This window comes from Pezoporus wallicus, unplaced genomic scaffold (assembly GCF_028554395.1).
Source record: "Pezoporus wallicus isolate ANWC-B61680 ecotype Strahan unplaced genomic scaffold, APGP_CSIRO_Pwel_v1 contig_4322, whole genome shotgun sequence".
In the NCBI taxonomy this organism is placed as follows: Eukaryota; Metazoa; Chordata; class Aves; order Psittaciformes; family Psittacidae; genus Pezoporus; species Pezoporus wallicus.
Window position 1 is genome coordinate 1,518,539 of NW_026637224.1, and position 16,065 is coordinate 1,534,603.

The following is a 16,065-nucleotide window of genomic DNA, read 5'->3' on the forward strand; positions in this document are numbered from 1 at the left end:
TAAACTCCTGCTGGTTTCCTGTGACAGGAACACAACTGGCCATCTTCAGAGAAGAATGAATTCAAAAAGGAATCTTTGCTTTTCTCTGCCATAAGTGGAATTTTAGCATGTAAAAGCAAGTAATAAGGAATAATTTGACTGCTTGAGCTTTATCTTGCATGATATCAGGTACCTTCCCTTCCTGTGAGACTCCTACATGGGAGTTCAACCACTTCCTTAATTTCTAGGAACCTGTGGAAATGATGGAATTAATCAAATACAACAATCAGTTGCTAAGGGAAGTCTCATGGGAAAGGGTACTAGGTGGTAAAGGGGCTCAAGATAGTTGGTCAACATTCAAGGACCACTTCTTCCAAGCTCAGTATCAGAGTATCCCAATGGGTAGGAAGTCAAGTAGGGGAGCCAGGAGACCAGCATGGTTAAACAAGGAACTGCTGGGCAAACTCATGCAGAAAAAGAGAATCTATGGATTATGGAAGGAGGGGCTGGCCACTTGGGAGGAATATAGGACAGCTGTTAGAAGATGTAGGGAGGCAATTAGGACACCTAAAGCCTCCTTGGAAGTTAATCTTGCAAGTCAGGTTAAGGACAATAGAAAGGGCTTCTTCAAATACATAGCAGATAAAACTAACACAAGAGGCAATAGGCCCACTGCTGAAGGAAGTGGGTGCCCTGGAGACAGAGGATATAAAGAAGGCAGAGGTGCTGAATGCCTTCTTTGCCTCTTTCTTTACTCCTGCAGACTCTCCCTGGGGGACCCAGATTCCTATAGCCCCAGAAGGAGTCAGGATAAAGGACGAGTTTGCTTTGGTAGATGAGGATTGGGTTAGGGATCAGTTAAGTAATCTGGACACCTATAAATCGATGGGTCTGGATGGAATACACCCACTGGTGCTGAGGGAGCTGGCGGAGGTCATTGCTGAGCCACTCTCCATCATCTTTGGTAAGTCTTGGGAAACAGGTGAGGTGCCTGAGGATTGGAGGATGGCAAATGTCACGCTGGTCTATAAGAAGGGAAAGAAGGAGGACCCAGGTAATTATAGACTGGTCAGACTTGCCTCCATCCCTGGAAAGGTGATAGAACAACTTATTCTTGATGCCATCTCTAGACATATCAAGGATGAGGGGGTCATTAAGAGCAGCCAACATGGTTTTACCAAGGGGAAGTCATGTTTGACCAACCTTATAGCCTTCTATGAGCAAGTAACTAGGTGGATGGATGATGGTAGAGCAGTAGATATGTTTTTTCTTGATTTCAGTAAGGCATTTGATACTGTGTCCCACAGCATCCTCACAGATAAGCTGAGGAAGTGTGGGCTTGATGATCAGGTAGTGAGGTGAATCAAGAACTGGTTGAAAGGAAGAAGACAGAGAGTTGCGGTTAATGGGGCAGAATCTAGCTGGAGGTCTATGACTAGTGGAGTCCCTCAGGGGTCAGTGCTGGGTCCAGTGCTGTTTAATATTTTCATCAACAACTTGGATGAGGGAACTGAGTGTACCCTCAGCAAGTTTGCTGATGATACTAAAGTGGGAGAAGTGGCTGACACACCAGAGGGCTGTGTTGCCATTCAGCGAGACCTGGAGAGGCTGGGGAGTTGGGCAGGAAGAAACTTGTTGAAATTCAACAAGGGCAAGTGTAGAGTCTTGCATCTGGGGAATAACAACCCCATGTACCAGTACAGGTTGGGGGTTGACCTGCTGGACAGTAGTGAAGGGGAATGGGACCTGGGGGTCCTGGTGGATAGGAGGATGACCATGAGCCAGCAATGTGACCTTGTGGCCAAGAAGGCCAATGGCATCCTAAGGTGCATTAGAAAGGGTGTGGTTAGTAGGTCAAGAGAGGTTCTCCTCCCCCTCTACTCTGCCTTGGTGAGGCCACATCTGGAATATTGTGTCCAGTTCTGTGCCCCACAGTTCAAGAAGGACAGGGACCTGCTGGAGAGAGTCCAGCGCAGAGCCACAAAGACGATTAAGGGAGTGGAACATCTCCCTTATGAGGAGAGGCTGAGGGAACTGGGTCTCTAGCTTGGAGAAGAGGAGACTGAGGGGTGACCTCATCAGTGTTTACAAATATGTAAAGGGTTAGTGTCAGGATGATGGAGCTAGGTTTTTTTCAGTGGTGTCCAGTGATAGGACAAGGGGCAATGGGTGTAAACTGGACCATAGGAGGTTCCATGTGAACATCAGGAAAAATTTCTGTACTGTGAGAGTGACAGATCACTGGCATGGGTTGCCCAGGGGGGTTGTGGAGTCTCCTACACTGGAGATATTCAAGGCCCGCCTGGACAAGTTCCTGTGTGATGTACTCTAGGTTACCCTGCTCTTGCAGGGGGGTTGGACTAGATGATCTTTTGAGGTCCCTTCCAACCCTTGGGATTCTGTGATTCTGTGATCATTAAACTTTTTTCTAACCAAGAATGATTTTACTAGTACTAAATTTTTACAACATTACCTCCCTGCCAGAAACCAGAAGACAAAAAAGTATCTCCTCTCTCAAAAGAGAGTGTTCTCATGCTAGTCTTACAGAACACAATGATGACCACATCACCTTATTTCAGAGCATCTCCCAGAAGAAGGATTGATTACACCACATCAGTACAACATAACATAAATAAAATAGCTCCATAGCTCAAGGGACGAAACATTCTTAGCATTACCTGTAAGAATTTGTCTGCGTCTTCCTGGGAGCTGTCAAAATTACTCGATTCAGACAGCTGTATCCAGCATATGTTTTTAAATAAAATAATGAGCTATGTGGTGCTATTTTAATTGTTACTCTCGCTTTGTTCCAAGTATTCCTTGTGCTGATTAATCAGGTCATCTTTCATACATGGAAAGCAGCACTTGTTTCCATTCTCACAGCATTTATTTTTAATGGGACATAGTCTATAAAAACTGGGAGAAGCAATATAGCGATGTGCACATGGGGGCTCAGAGCTGTCAAAGCACCACATCAACTACCAAATCCTCAGTGAGCTCTGCACACACGCCTTTACCAGTGCCCTATGTGCTATCTCTCCCAAACTAAAACCTTGCTCTCCATGTAGTAGTTTTGAAGAGATTACAAATAACATTTTAAAAAATCTAAGCCTAAAGGCTTTGTGCTGGTGTGCATGTTATTTTTCTACCATTCTGCCTCACTGTGCACAGTTGGCAGAGCAGCTGTACACAGAAAACACCACACTGAACAGGCAGCCAGCAGCCCAGCCGCCTGTGCAGAAGACGAGCTCCTTTCTCTTAACTCCCTGATGTGAGCCCTCTCCAAGAACCAAGAGGTAACCCTCAGCATGGCCTTCTTTGTTCTAGTGTCTCCTTTGGAAGTCTAGGGATATTTGTCATCCTACCATAAAATGATGTTTTTACAGTGTTTTACTCTGAGGTGCCTAAGAATCCCTTATAGACCTCACCCTAGATGCTTTTCCTATGTAGAAGAACTAAGGCCGAACTCAAGTATTATGGGTAGAGCTTGCAGGATTCGGCTTCCAAATGAATGAATAATGAGCAAAAAGGGGTGTTGTTTGACAAGAAGCTCCACATGACCTGTAGCATGCGCTCATATCTTTGCTCCAGGGAGACCTTAGAACAGCTGTCAGTGCCTGAAGGGACTGAAAAGAAACCTGGAAAGGGGCTTTGGACAAGGGCCTGTAGGGACAGGACATGGAAGAATGGCTTTAACCTGACAGAGGGGAGACTGAGATGAGCTCTTAGGCAGAAGTTTTTCTCTGTCAGAGTGGTGAGGCCCTGGCACAGGTTGCCCAGAGAAGCTATGGCTGCCCCATCCCTGGCAGTGCTCAAGGCCAGGTTGGATGGGGCTTGGAGCAACCTGCTCTAGTGGAAGGTGTCCCTGGCCATGGAAGGGGGTTGCAACTGGTTCAGCTTTAAGGTCCTTTCAACCCAAAAAAGTCTGGGATTCTATGATTCAATAAGAACCCAGCCTATGATAATTTAAATATTGTGATACTTCTCATCTTCATCCAGTAAGGGATACATGAACCTTAATCCCAACTGACTTCCTATGGAAAGCCTTTGCTAAAAAAAAACAAAAAACAAAAAACAAAAAAAAAACAACAAAAAAAAAAAAAAAAAAAAAAAAAAAAAAAAAAAAAAAAAACAAAAACCACAAAACAAAACATGGTAAAGACATGAGGTACCTTGGCATTCATCTCAGGGACTGAGGTCCCAGACCATCACATGAGCTTTCCACCAGTGAAAATCCTACTCCTAGACACTGAAAGAGTTGTGCCCAGGATTTCAAAGGTCAACCCATACTCCATATTGAAATGTTTAACTAATGCAGCCTTCACAGCAGTGAAACACAAAATGAACTGTCCAGGATGGCACATCTACAAGTTCAGGAGGGCCGAGCTCCTGAGAAAAACATCAACAAGGTGCTTGCTCTCCATAGACATTTATGAAGCTGACAGAAATCAGTCAGCTGATGGAGATTTTTCAAGAAAACATGGCTACAGGTTATCACAGTTCTCCAGGCTGACGGTTTTGAATATAAACCAGGGATGAGGAAAACAATCCTAAAAGTAACCCAGTCATATACTTTGCCTTCCCATACCCATCCCCACTACAAATTTACAAGACACCAAAACCAACTGCATCTTCCATGTAAATATGAAGTTTCCTAGAACTCCCTCCACAGTCAGGTGTGGGAATACAGAAACAGAGGAAAATACATAATCTGTAGTGATACACCTGCTTGGGGCTTCACCTGTTTGGGAAATATTACATGTGTACAATACTTAACGAACTGGATAATGTTATTACAGGGCAAGCAGAGAGTTACAGAGATAGTAGACAAAGGCTTGTGCCTGAGGTGGTGTCATCTTTCCTTGCAGGATTTGAAGGGGACTAGGGAGGTTAATAGAGTTTATACACCCCAGAGCACAAGGGTGTAGAGTAGAGCAGAATTTAAACAAAAGATAGTAAATTTATACATACAATGTAAATACATATATTATTTTTATATTAGATATTTATCTCTCTAATGTAAATATCTTTTCATTAATATATCACTTATTTAGCTACTGGGCAAATAACTGTAACGATTATTTCTAAATCAATAGCCTTATTTGGCTATGTAAGTAAGATGTTTCTTGTTTCTTGTCTCTGACTGGACTAATGTTATTTTTGGAATGAGGCTTTTAATGCTGATGACTATGAAGGAAAAGTTTTGTATCTATCTCTCTTAAGTGTTTGGTAATATTTGTTTCAAATTTTTTGGTACAGTGACTCTTTCCTCCAGTAAACTTTCTTATACTATTCATACACTGAAGAGTGGAGCAAAATCCATTGAATCAGTCAAAAAATATGAACATTTCTTGACAATGATGTGGAGTATTCACCAGCTTCTAATGCAGAAGGGAGGCAGCAGCTGTAGGCACTGGAAGTCATCTCTGAAGCTTTTCAGCAGCTTGCGAAGAGGGACGTAAGCCTCTTTGCATTGGTTTTGGTTTATTCATCAGGTAAATTCTATACTTAGACTTACTGACCTGCTCTGGGATTGTTTCTGTTAGTTTTGGGAGGCTCAGCCTTGCAGCCACTTTCATCTTAGTTTATGTTGTTGGTGATAGTGGGTGGAAACAGTGTTTTAGTTTAGCTGTCAGTCTGATCTTTGTTTATATGAGCACAAATGCTTATCCATGCTTATCATGCATACATTTTCATATACTGTTATAACCAATAAACACATTTTTCTCAATTTCTGAAATTCACAAATAAATTTGCACTGCACAGTGTATTAGAAAAAGCATCATGAAAAAGCATCATAAAAAAAGCAAATTATATCATTTTCGTACAAGTAGATGCTAACGTTTTTCTAAAGGCAGAAGTAGGTATTTTTATTTACAAAATGCTGCTCTTTTTTTATGGCAGGGCACAAGTATTAGCCTGGTATTAGGCGAGAGTCAAACTGGGTTTCTTTCATTTTTCAGAAGTTCAAATTTATGGTGGCTGAGATAGTAACAAAAAACATGGTGCCACAATATTCGGAACACTAAATGGATCTGGAATTAGTAAACATCCATCAATGACTTTCTTACTGCTTTAGCTTTACACCATATCTTGAAAAGCTTATATAAGCAACACACACACACACACACACACAAACCAGTATTTGATAAAAAGATTTTAGTACAGAGATTGAGCTCATACTGAAACCAACATCTCTGCAAATAAGAACCAGTCTTGCAGTCTTCAGACAAAGCTCTTCAAGGGTTTTATTCTTGCTGTTGCATGCTTTAAAATGCACCATATTCTGTTGTCTCCTAATTTTATTTCCATACATACATATATATATTTATAACACTCCCACTGTGGCAAAGAGAGCTATACATAGCATCTAAGGGGGAAAAAAATCCAAACCCAAAACCAAAATAACATAAACTTTAAAAAGTTGATTAAGGAAAGGAAAGAACACATAGGTGTGATTCGGGAAACAAAAGGTTTGTTCTCATTTCTTTTCCCCTGTTCTCAGGACAATTATGCTCTGTTTATAGCCCTTTTTTCTCAATATGATACTCCCTTCACAACTAACCAACAAATGCCCACTTTGCAAATAACATTCCCATAGACTTATAACTCTTGTAGGGCTCCAGGGCTACAAAGCCCACCCCAGCTCCAGAAATAGAGCCCAGCAGCGCCCCCCTACCCTGTATTTCACTGACGTCTCTACCATATAACTTGACAACGTCATCTCTCCCTCCAAGAGCTGCCCATGTACAGGGAAGTGCCTGACCTCAATTATTGGTTACTTTATTGGCTCAAATGAAAGAAATCTATGCTACGGCTTTGAAAATCTTACCTTCAAACTCTGCTGATCGAATAAGTGAGAAAAACAAACAGTATGTGACAGCATCAGAATGGCTTCCAAACTTTCAAAAGCTCAACTGTACAATTTTCTTCCAGTGAAAGTTTTGCTATATTGACTTTCAACAGAACACCCAAATTTACAGCTTTCTAAGGTTTTCTGGCAAGGAGAAGGGCTTGCCTTTTTATCTTTACCATATATAATCCAATTCATGTGGTTTTTTTCTGTAAAACGATGACAAAAACACTGCCTGTTCAAGGAACATGGTAGACCCTGGAAGAACTGTAACATCATTTACCTCTGGTTATACGGATCAGTTAAATACAGCTGAGCAGTGTTTATAATGTGAAAGAGTAGTTAGACAAGTGGTTTGGGGTTGCTGCTGATAAGAATTTTACTGTTTGCTTTCATCCTGGTTGCTAAAATCTACTCCTCTCACCACAGAAGAACCCATTTCATCACAGGGCCACGTTGTTTTTAAAGAAGCCCAAAAGCAGTGGATTGTAGTGGTGGTGGTGGCAGGAGAATAGAAGATGCTGTTGACAGAGCTTTGCTCAAGACCCTTACTTTTCAAAAGAAGTAGTCTTATCTGGGACACATTCAGCTCTCCATACACGTGATTATTGCAACCTCACCAACAGACCCTGACCTATTTGGCAGAGCCAGGATTGATGTCAGAACAAATAAATTGCACAGATCAGGCTGGCCTGGATTCTGCCTAAATTCCACCTAAATCCTTCTGCCTGTTATTATTGGCCGCCTTTAAGTCTTTTCTCTGCAGATAAAGCCAGAACTAGCCCTCATCACCAAGAATGGGCAGCTCCTGAATAAGGACACTCAGTCCTCTCTCCTGCTCAACTTGCAAAGAAATATTCAAGATTCATTAGGCCAGAGAGGAAAAAAAAATTAGAAGCAGCTGCTCCTGTAGGTATTTTACATCACTTTAAAGAAGTAAAAGAATACTTGTTGATTTTATATAAAAAAACCTCTATTCTTGGTAAGATGAACAGATACCACTTTAATTCCAGCCACCTTACTGATTCAAGTCAGCCCAGCTGAACACAAAATTTGTTCTATCCAAACTCTTTTGCAGGAGTAAAGTAACCTCAGTGCTGTTGGTTAGCTTCGTGATTCTTGCTGTATCCTCAGGAGTTAAGATGGGGCCACATAAGCCTTTAGATGAAACTTCATCAAAGCCTTCCTGATGAACAGCTGCACAGTACTGCAAGGGAGTTTACACTTCTGTGTGTAACCTGTTCTTAAATTAAGGTGTTTACTACTTTCCAAGAGGCTAATTTTTTATAGGAGACTATTTTTTCCCTTGTTCTAGATAAGCTACCTTTTCCATTGCTTTATGTTGTCCCAGAAAAGACAAACACCTGAGTTACCTATCTCTAGGAAAAGACGAAGGTGAGTAACAACATCAAAATTAGTCTGAGGTCTCTTTAGTGTTTTCATAGAGTAGTGCTACAATTGAAAATGCTGAGGAGATTAAGCATTTTGTTGCATTTTAAATTAATAAAATATTGTCTAAATTAAGTGAGGCATTGACAGGGCATTTGTGTTACAGTAAAATGTACACTTCAAGAAAGCACCTCAAAAAACAAGCCTTTCATTTATTCCTAGAATTACCACCAGACTACCAGAAATTAGAGGAAGATGTGCACGTATATATGAATATAAATACATACATAACTATGTGCATAATTCCTTTTAATGAAAACTGTATATGTATTTTATACATATTTTATACATATTTTGGCTTGGCATCAAGTATGCAGTTGGGAGAGTTATTCAGAAATGAGGCAGCATTTGTTTTTAAAAGATGTTAAGACATGTATAAATATCCCAAGTGTGTTCTAGTACATAAGGCATTTATTAACTTTATATTAACTTGTATATACATGAGTTTTGACAACTGAAAGAAACAACAGACAAGTTTGCGAAAAATATCTTTGTTCAAGCTTTTTCTTAAAATGTGTTTGATTTTTGCCATCTCTATTTTTGGAGTCAGGATTTCTTTGTTATTAAAACCTCAATTTTCAACCCCCTGTTTACAGAGCTGCTGCTGAAATCAGGTCAAACCTTTGAAGTAAATGGAAATTTTGAACATGAAGGATTTGTGTGTTGTTTGCAATGTGTTTAGGGATATTTTAGTGTGTTATTTAACAGTAATTTGAGTGCCCTGACACGGGTTTTCTAGGTTGCATAAATGGCAGAAACATTGGAAGGTTATTCCTCCTCTCAAGAAAAGGCAACAGAAGCATAATATACCTATAATATCATTAAAATCATACTGACTTTTGCTGATATTATTAGCAGAAGCCATGAGTATTTTACTTTGTACTACAGACATCTTAACAACCATTCATTACCTTTTACTATTGTCAACATAGACAATTTTTTAAATACTCTAAAGGTAGAAACAATTAGTGAATGATACTACATAATAATTAATATCCTTCCGAGACCAGACTGTTATCCAAAGTGAAGGGGGCATACATAATTTATATAACCTCAATGAAGCAGAATGAGACAGATGTACTCCAGATCTGGGCACAATTTCTGTAGCTTCTTAGCTAAAACCATTTAAAGAAAACTTTTCAAAGGATCATTCAACAATAAGAAAATTCATTTTCATGCATATCGCTTGGCAAACCATATTTGCTTTACCTATGTACTCATGAACTTCACAGCAGGGATGATTCAGGCTTACCCTTATAGAAAATGGTTGCAACTGAAACCTCTTCTGGTGTACACCATGTTAAAGTTAAGCAGAATTGGAGTGGTTTTCCCAGCAGGAGGCTTAGGCCTAATCAGTATTAAACCATATGAAGTTAACTATCCATATTCTCATTTTAAATTGCCTAACCATTCCATGATTCTATGATTTTCCTCTAGTGGAGTCTCTGAGGTTGTAAAGGCTCTGCAAATTAACCAAAATTGACAACACTCTTGTGTTTGTTGTTAAGTAAATAACTTGTTAGTTAATCTTCAAGAAGGTGCTTCATTGTGGCAGAAGTCTGGGCTACCACTGTTAATAAAAACTGCTAATTAAACCACCTAGAACAGATTTTGGCTCTACTGACTAAATATCCCTTGGGAAGGACTTTATGTTTACTATGCCTCATAGAGTGATGTTGTCCCCAGGTTTACCCATTCTCATGGCTTTTTTTTTCCTTTGGCTCCAGGCATGTGAAACTTTTGCCACAGTTGACATTGTCAGTGCACAGTCAGCTGGACATATATCACTTTGGATTTCTTGCTTTTTAGCAGTATTACCTCAGATTGGTAAAGGAGACCTCATGCTGGTCCAGGAATAATTCCAAACAGACATCTCAGTCATTCTCCTTGGGAAGACAGGTCTCTAACCATATGTGCTGCTCTGAAACACAGAATTATTAAGTGCTTTAGAAAAAGACATTTGCTGTAAAGCATGTTCATTTTTCTACTTTAAGTACAACTTGAAATGACACCTCCTCTCTTCATTTCCATGTGCCATACACTCATGCAGATGGGAACTCATCTCTCAAGAGAAGATGGATAATTTACTTACAGGTAGCATGACACAGAAATAATTATGCAATAATGTTTTGGATATTTTGCTGATTAACATTCTTCTCCTAACAAATTCAAATATATTACTAAAAAGACAAGTGAAGTAGCAATATGAAGCACTGTAAACAAGATAACACTGGAAAAATCTCTATTTTTAGCCCAGTACAAGATAATATCTTGCACTTGAACTCAAGTAAACTCTTTTCTTCTGTGTATTCCTCTATGCCTCTGGAAACTGAATAAAAGACAATTTACTCTTTGCCATAGTGACTGATTGTGAGGCTTATTACCTCCAAGCAGGTACACCATTTTAAGGCATTATGTAATAGTTATTGCTATTAGTGGAGGTTCATGGAGGAAATCTTATTTAGTAATGTATTTGCTATGCATAAAATCAGCTTAGAGCACAAGCCATTTGTACGATAATTTTGCAGGAAAAAGCAGCATCTGTTTAGCTCAGATATTTTCTGGACAGGGCTTGGTACAGTTTTACCAGCTGAAGCTCCAGACTACCTGTATCTAACTAAAGAGACCAGAATAAACTCTTCTTTGAGTGCATGGACAGTGCAATGTCAATATTCTGTGTTACACTGAAACTGTCCCATTGTGTTTTGAGTTCATATTTAAGCTTGGACTTTCATGATTGTTTCCATGGCTGTCTTGGGTTTAGCAGTAGCAGTCATTTTTCTTCTTCTTAGTAGCTGGTGCAGTGCTGTGTTATTGACTTTCACCCTGGGAACAACGCTGATAACACTGATGTTTTAGCTGTTGCTAAGTAATGTTTGCTCTGACCAAGGACTTTCTGAGTCTCATGCTCTGCCAGGGAGTAGGGGAAGCCGGGAGGAAGCAGAGAAAGGACACCTGACCCAGACTTGCCACAGCATATCATGCCCAGTATCTAAACTGGGGGTAGTTACCAGAAGGGCTAGATCACTGCTCAGGTCAGGCTGGGTATCAGTTGGCAGGTGGTGAGCAGTTGTATTCTCTTTCCTTGTTATTTCCCTTATCATTATTATTGGTGGTAGCAGTAGTGATTTGTGTTATACCTTAGTTACTGGACTGTTCTTATCTCAACCCGTACGAGTTGAGATAAGTTCCTCTGGGAGCAGGGGGGAGGAAGTGGGGGAGTGAGTGAGCAGCTGCATGGTTCTGAGTTACCAGCTGTGCTTAAACCACGGCAATGGCCCAGGTCATGATTTGCAGCCTGATTTTTGTCTGAAACAGTCTTACTGCTCCATCACCAGAAAGCATCACACATGGGATGGTGGTTGACTCACGCTTTTGGGCAGCCAGGGCAGGGCAGATCTAGCCACTGGCACAATATTTAGCTTCCCTTTCACTAGGATAAGCATCCAAAGATCCACACAAGTCTTATCTGCCTGTTGCACTAAACCTCAAAATTCTGTTGTCTTGCAGGCAGCCCATGCAGAAGTGGGAAAAAGGGATGGAGACTGGTTCAGACATGTGGGCACTCAGCTTCCAGAAGCACATCCATGTGATGGCACCAAAACTCCTTTTCAAATCTGACTGTGCCCATTCCATGCATGTAAAGCAGAATTGCATCAAGACATAAAAATAACATACAAGTAAATAATAGAAGGAAGAAGGCTGCTGAAATGCACCTGCAAACAAGCTTTGGTGTTTCAATGAAAAATACTCAGGTGTAGAATCATACAATTCCAGACTTGTTTGGGTTGGAAAGTATTTTAAAGCTCAACCAGTTCCAACCACCTGCCACAAGCAGGGACATCTTCTACTAGACCAGGTGGATCCAAGCCCCATCCAACCTGGCCTTGAGCACTGCCAGGGATGGGGCAGCCACGGCTTCTCTGGGCAACCTGTGCCAGGCCTCGGCACCCTCACAGGGAAGAACTTCTGCCTAAGAGCTCATCTCAATCTCCCCTGTTTAAGCTTGAACCCATTCCCGCTTGTTCTACCAGGGTATCATGCAGGCCTTTTACAGGAGCCATGAGGTTTGGTAGACAAAGTTTTGGTTTCTTTGTGGTTTAGAAAAATCACATACTTCAATTTCCTCATCTTCTGGAAAGCAAAAATAATATCTTCCCCTGGAAAAAAGATTTTAGAATTAAACTGGAAAGCTGACACAGGAGAGCTAAGAATGATTAATATCTATACTTCTAGTGTACTGAGTACAATTTGTGCATGAGTAGCAATTTTATATAGGAAAGCACTTGATGTTTTTGGTCCATTGCAGCATTTTTAACACAGGAAAGCACAGAATCACATATTTATGTGGTATAGATTGTTTTTCCCTGCTTTGTAGATCCAATAGCATCCTTTTTCCTGATGTATTTTTAATTTTGCAGTTTCTTAGGTCATTTCCATAACAGCTCCAGTTAGTCCGAATAGCTCCAATGACATATACTGAATATATACATGACATATGTAATGACATATACATGCAGAATCAAAAATATTACTGTTAATGGTGGCCCAGTGTTGAGCATTAGAAAGACATACTACAGAGGTGTAAATACACAGGAAAATTTAGGCTTCAGAAATAGTCTGGTTTGCATCTGGATTAGTCTAAGTGATGTGAATACAACCTTTCCAACATTCATTACACAAAATTACTAGGACATGTATCATTACATGTGAATATTGCCTTAACGTAATAATTGTATAGTTTCCATGACTGGATAAAAAATACACTTCTGATACAAGCAGTGCTGAACTATTTCATAACTATTTATGAACTATTTACGCTTATGAACTCTTTTATGCCCATGGCAGGGGAGTTGGAACTAGATGATCTTAAGGTCCTTTCCAACCCTAACTATTCTATGGTTCTATGATTCTATGACTGTGAGTAGCAAAAGTTGCTGTTCTGAACTTGTAAAGAGGTTAAGATTGTCTAAAGAAAAGAGAGACGGAAAGGCATTTATCATTTATAACTTCAAGACTGTACCATTCATAAGCTCCAGACATTCAATGAAGCTAGGTAAAACATCTTTCAAATTTCAAAGATATGTAAGTGTAGTGTGAGAAAAGACATCCACTATCTATATCCTCCAGGTATCATCATTCCCTGAAGTTAAGTAAATTTGTTTTGCATTTTAAGAGTATGTAGGTATATAAAGTACAAAAGCGCATTTGTGTAAAAAACATTTCTCAGCAGTGCTTTGCTAAACATTTTTAAAGCATACCACTTGCTGGTTTTTGCTTGGTTTTTTTTTTCACTTAAAAAATAAGTCACATCCAAAAACTGCATTGCACATGTAGAAGCTGCTAATCCTTCACCATACTAATTTGCCTCTATATTAGATTAAAGCTTTTTAGCTGTTGGCTCTGTCTTTCAGGTTGCATAAGGCTGTGGTGCAAGACGTGTTTGTTGCCTGTATTTGCTGAGCTGCCATAAGAATAACATATTGTACATTCCTGATGTAGCTACTTAATAAGGTCACCTCCCCCATTTGAGTTCAATGGGATGACTAATGTATGTGAAGTTAAGCATGGACATTCAGCCCTGAGCCAGCAAATATTAGCACAGGGGCAGGGAAGTGAATCCATGCAGAGCCCCTTTAGATTCACTGCAGGAACGCAGAAACATGCCGGTGTTGGAGAAAGTAGTTACAGGACAGGGACCTTTGAAAGCAATTAAAATATAAAACATTTTACCTCTGCTTGTGTAACAACCCATTAAAGAAAAAAAAAAAAAAGCTGTTTTCTCCATTATACATGGTTTTCCAGTACTGTCGTAGCAAATAATAACAAAATAATGGTTGCTTTCTTTATCATCTGTCACTCAAAATGGGAAAAAGCCAGCTATACTTTATATTGAAAGTTAAAGGCCTGTTCAACACGAGTGAGGACCTGATTCACATGATGTTATTCCTAGTTTTTAGTTTAATGACTTAAACTATATTGACCAAGTCAATACGGCTGATTTGGGTACATCCTCTCTACTAAAAATAAAAAAAGGGAGAGAGAGATACTGGGACCATTCAGTAGACCAGCAGACAAACATGGTTACAGAATTTCAAAGCTGACCTTTTATATGTTTTAAATACATATATATACATATACATATATATATAAAAAAAGTGTAATGTGTATATGTATTCATGTTCATGTATGTATATGTTCATATACATACAACATTAGTTGAGTATATGCTAAATTCCAAAGTACTAGAATTTCTCTCTCATGTAAGGGAGACAAAAAGACTTATTCCATTTACTGGCAGCATTTAAGCATTTTTATGGAATGCATATGTGATTCTCCTGCCATGTACTGACAGAAGAAAATCAAGTTTCTGAGAATTTTTCTTTAGAGTATGAAAAAATAACTTTCTTAAAAAGATAAATTCTTATTACAACTTTAAACTTCTGAAAAAACAGTGCAGTCAAAAATCAGTATTTTCCCACAGATTGTCAGGGTTTTTTTTAAATAAATATGAAAACAACTTTCAAAATTTTATTAAGGTCACCTGAAAACACTGTCTTTTATTAACAATTTTGTCTGGAAGTGCCATGTAACAGATCCTAGCAAGACAGAAGTGATAAATAGGCTGAAACTGAAACTATTATGAATGCAAGCTTGGAATTTTTAAGACCAAAAAAACTGTATTTTCCATACTAAAGGAAACAACTTCTCCATTTCAATGCAAACATTAAAACAGCCCTGTCCAGGCTGCTTAGCAAGGGGCCTTCCAATACCAGCAGGGTCAGGAGAGAGTTACATGACTCATCTCTCCATCCCCAGGGCAAAGGCCCTTTCAGCATCCTCCTGTATGTCAACACCCTGCTGCTGCTGTGCTGCATGCACTGAGCCTCCTTTGGAGCTCATTCTTGCTCTGACAACAGCCTCAGGCCCTTGCTGAGCTCCCCAGCTTTCGTGCACCTTTCCACCACCTTGCAGCAACAGGGATACTGGTGAGCCCCGTTACCCAGGAGTTCAGTTTGTTAACATCCTCTTCCACCATGCTGGCTCAAAACAGCCCCCTTTCAAATTCTCTGGCTTGGTGCATCCTTGATTTACCATCCCTCTGTACAGCTGCTCTGTCTGTAGGCATTACCAGCCCCACACCATTAGCCAATTAATCATAGAATCATCACAGAATCACAGGCTGGTTTGGGTTGGAAGGGACCTTAAAGCTCATGCAGTTCCAACCCCCTGCCACAGGCAGGGACACCTTCTACTAGACCAGGTTGCTCCAAGCCCCATCCAACCTGGCCTTGAGCACTGCCAGGGATGGGGCAGCCACAGCTTCTCTGGGCACCCTGTGCCAGGGCCTCACCACCCTCACAGGGAAGAACTTCTGCCTAAGAGCTCATCTCAGTCTCCCCACTGTCAGTCGAGAGCCATTCCCCCTTGTCCTGCCCCTACATGCCTTTGTAAAAGAGCCTTCTCCAGATCGTGGACCCCCCAGGACATTGTAGACCCTCATAATGGCCCCAGGACATCATGCAAGGCACACTTCTGAGAGCACCTTTGCCAGGTGATGCTTGCGGGTGTTAGTGACGTGACAATTATTTCACTGCTACTACCACAGTGTGCTGTGGGCAATGGCTGTGTGATTAGATGCCTTCCTGGCCCAGAAGTGACACATGAGCACCGCTTTTATTAGCAGCACAACGCCTTCCAGCGATCACATTGAGTTACCAACACTCTCATTTTAAATATTTTTCTTTTTCTTCCTTCCAGATGCTATGTCAAAACATCCCTCC

The 16,065-nt window shown here is 40.3% G+C and overlaps 1 long non-coding RNA gene across 1 annotated transcript in view; it reads right to left on the reverse strand.

Moving 5' to 3' along the window:
• Nucleotides 1-10,526: 10,526 nt before the first annotated feature.
• The window catches only part of LOC130596555 (uncharacterized), a 40,595-nt gene continuing 35,056 nt past the window's right edge, over nucleotides 10,527-16,065 (reverse strand). The window contains exon 3 of the long non-coding RNA XR_008971550.1: nucleotides 10,527-10,603. This is a non-coding gene — a long non-coding RNA (uncharacterized LOC130596555). The remainder of the gene's footprint in view (nucleotides 10,604-16,065) is intronic.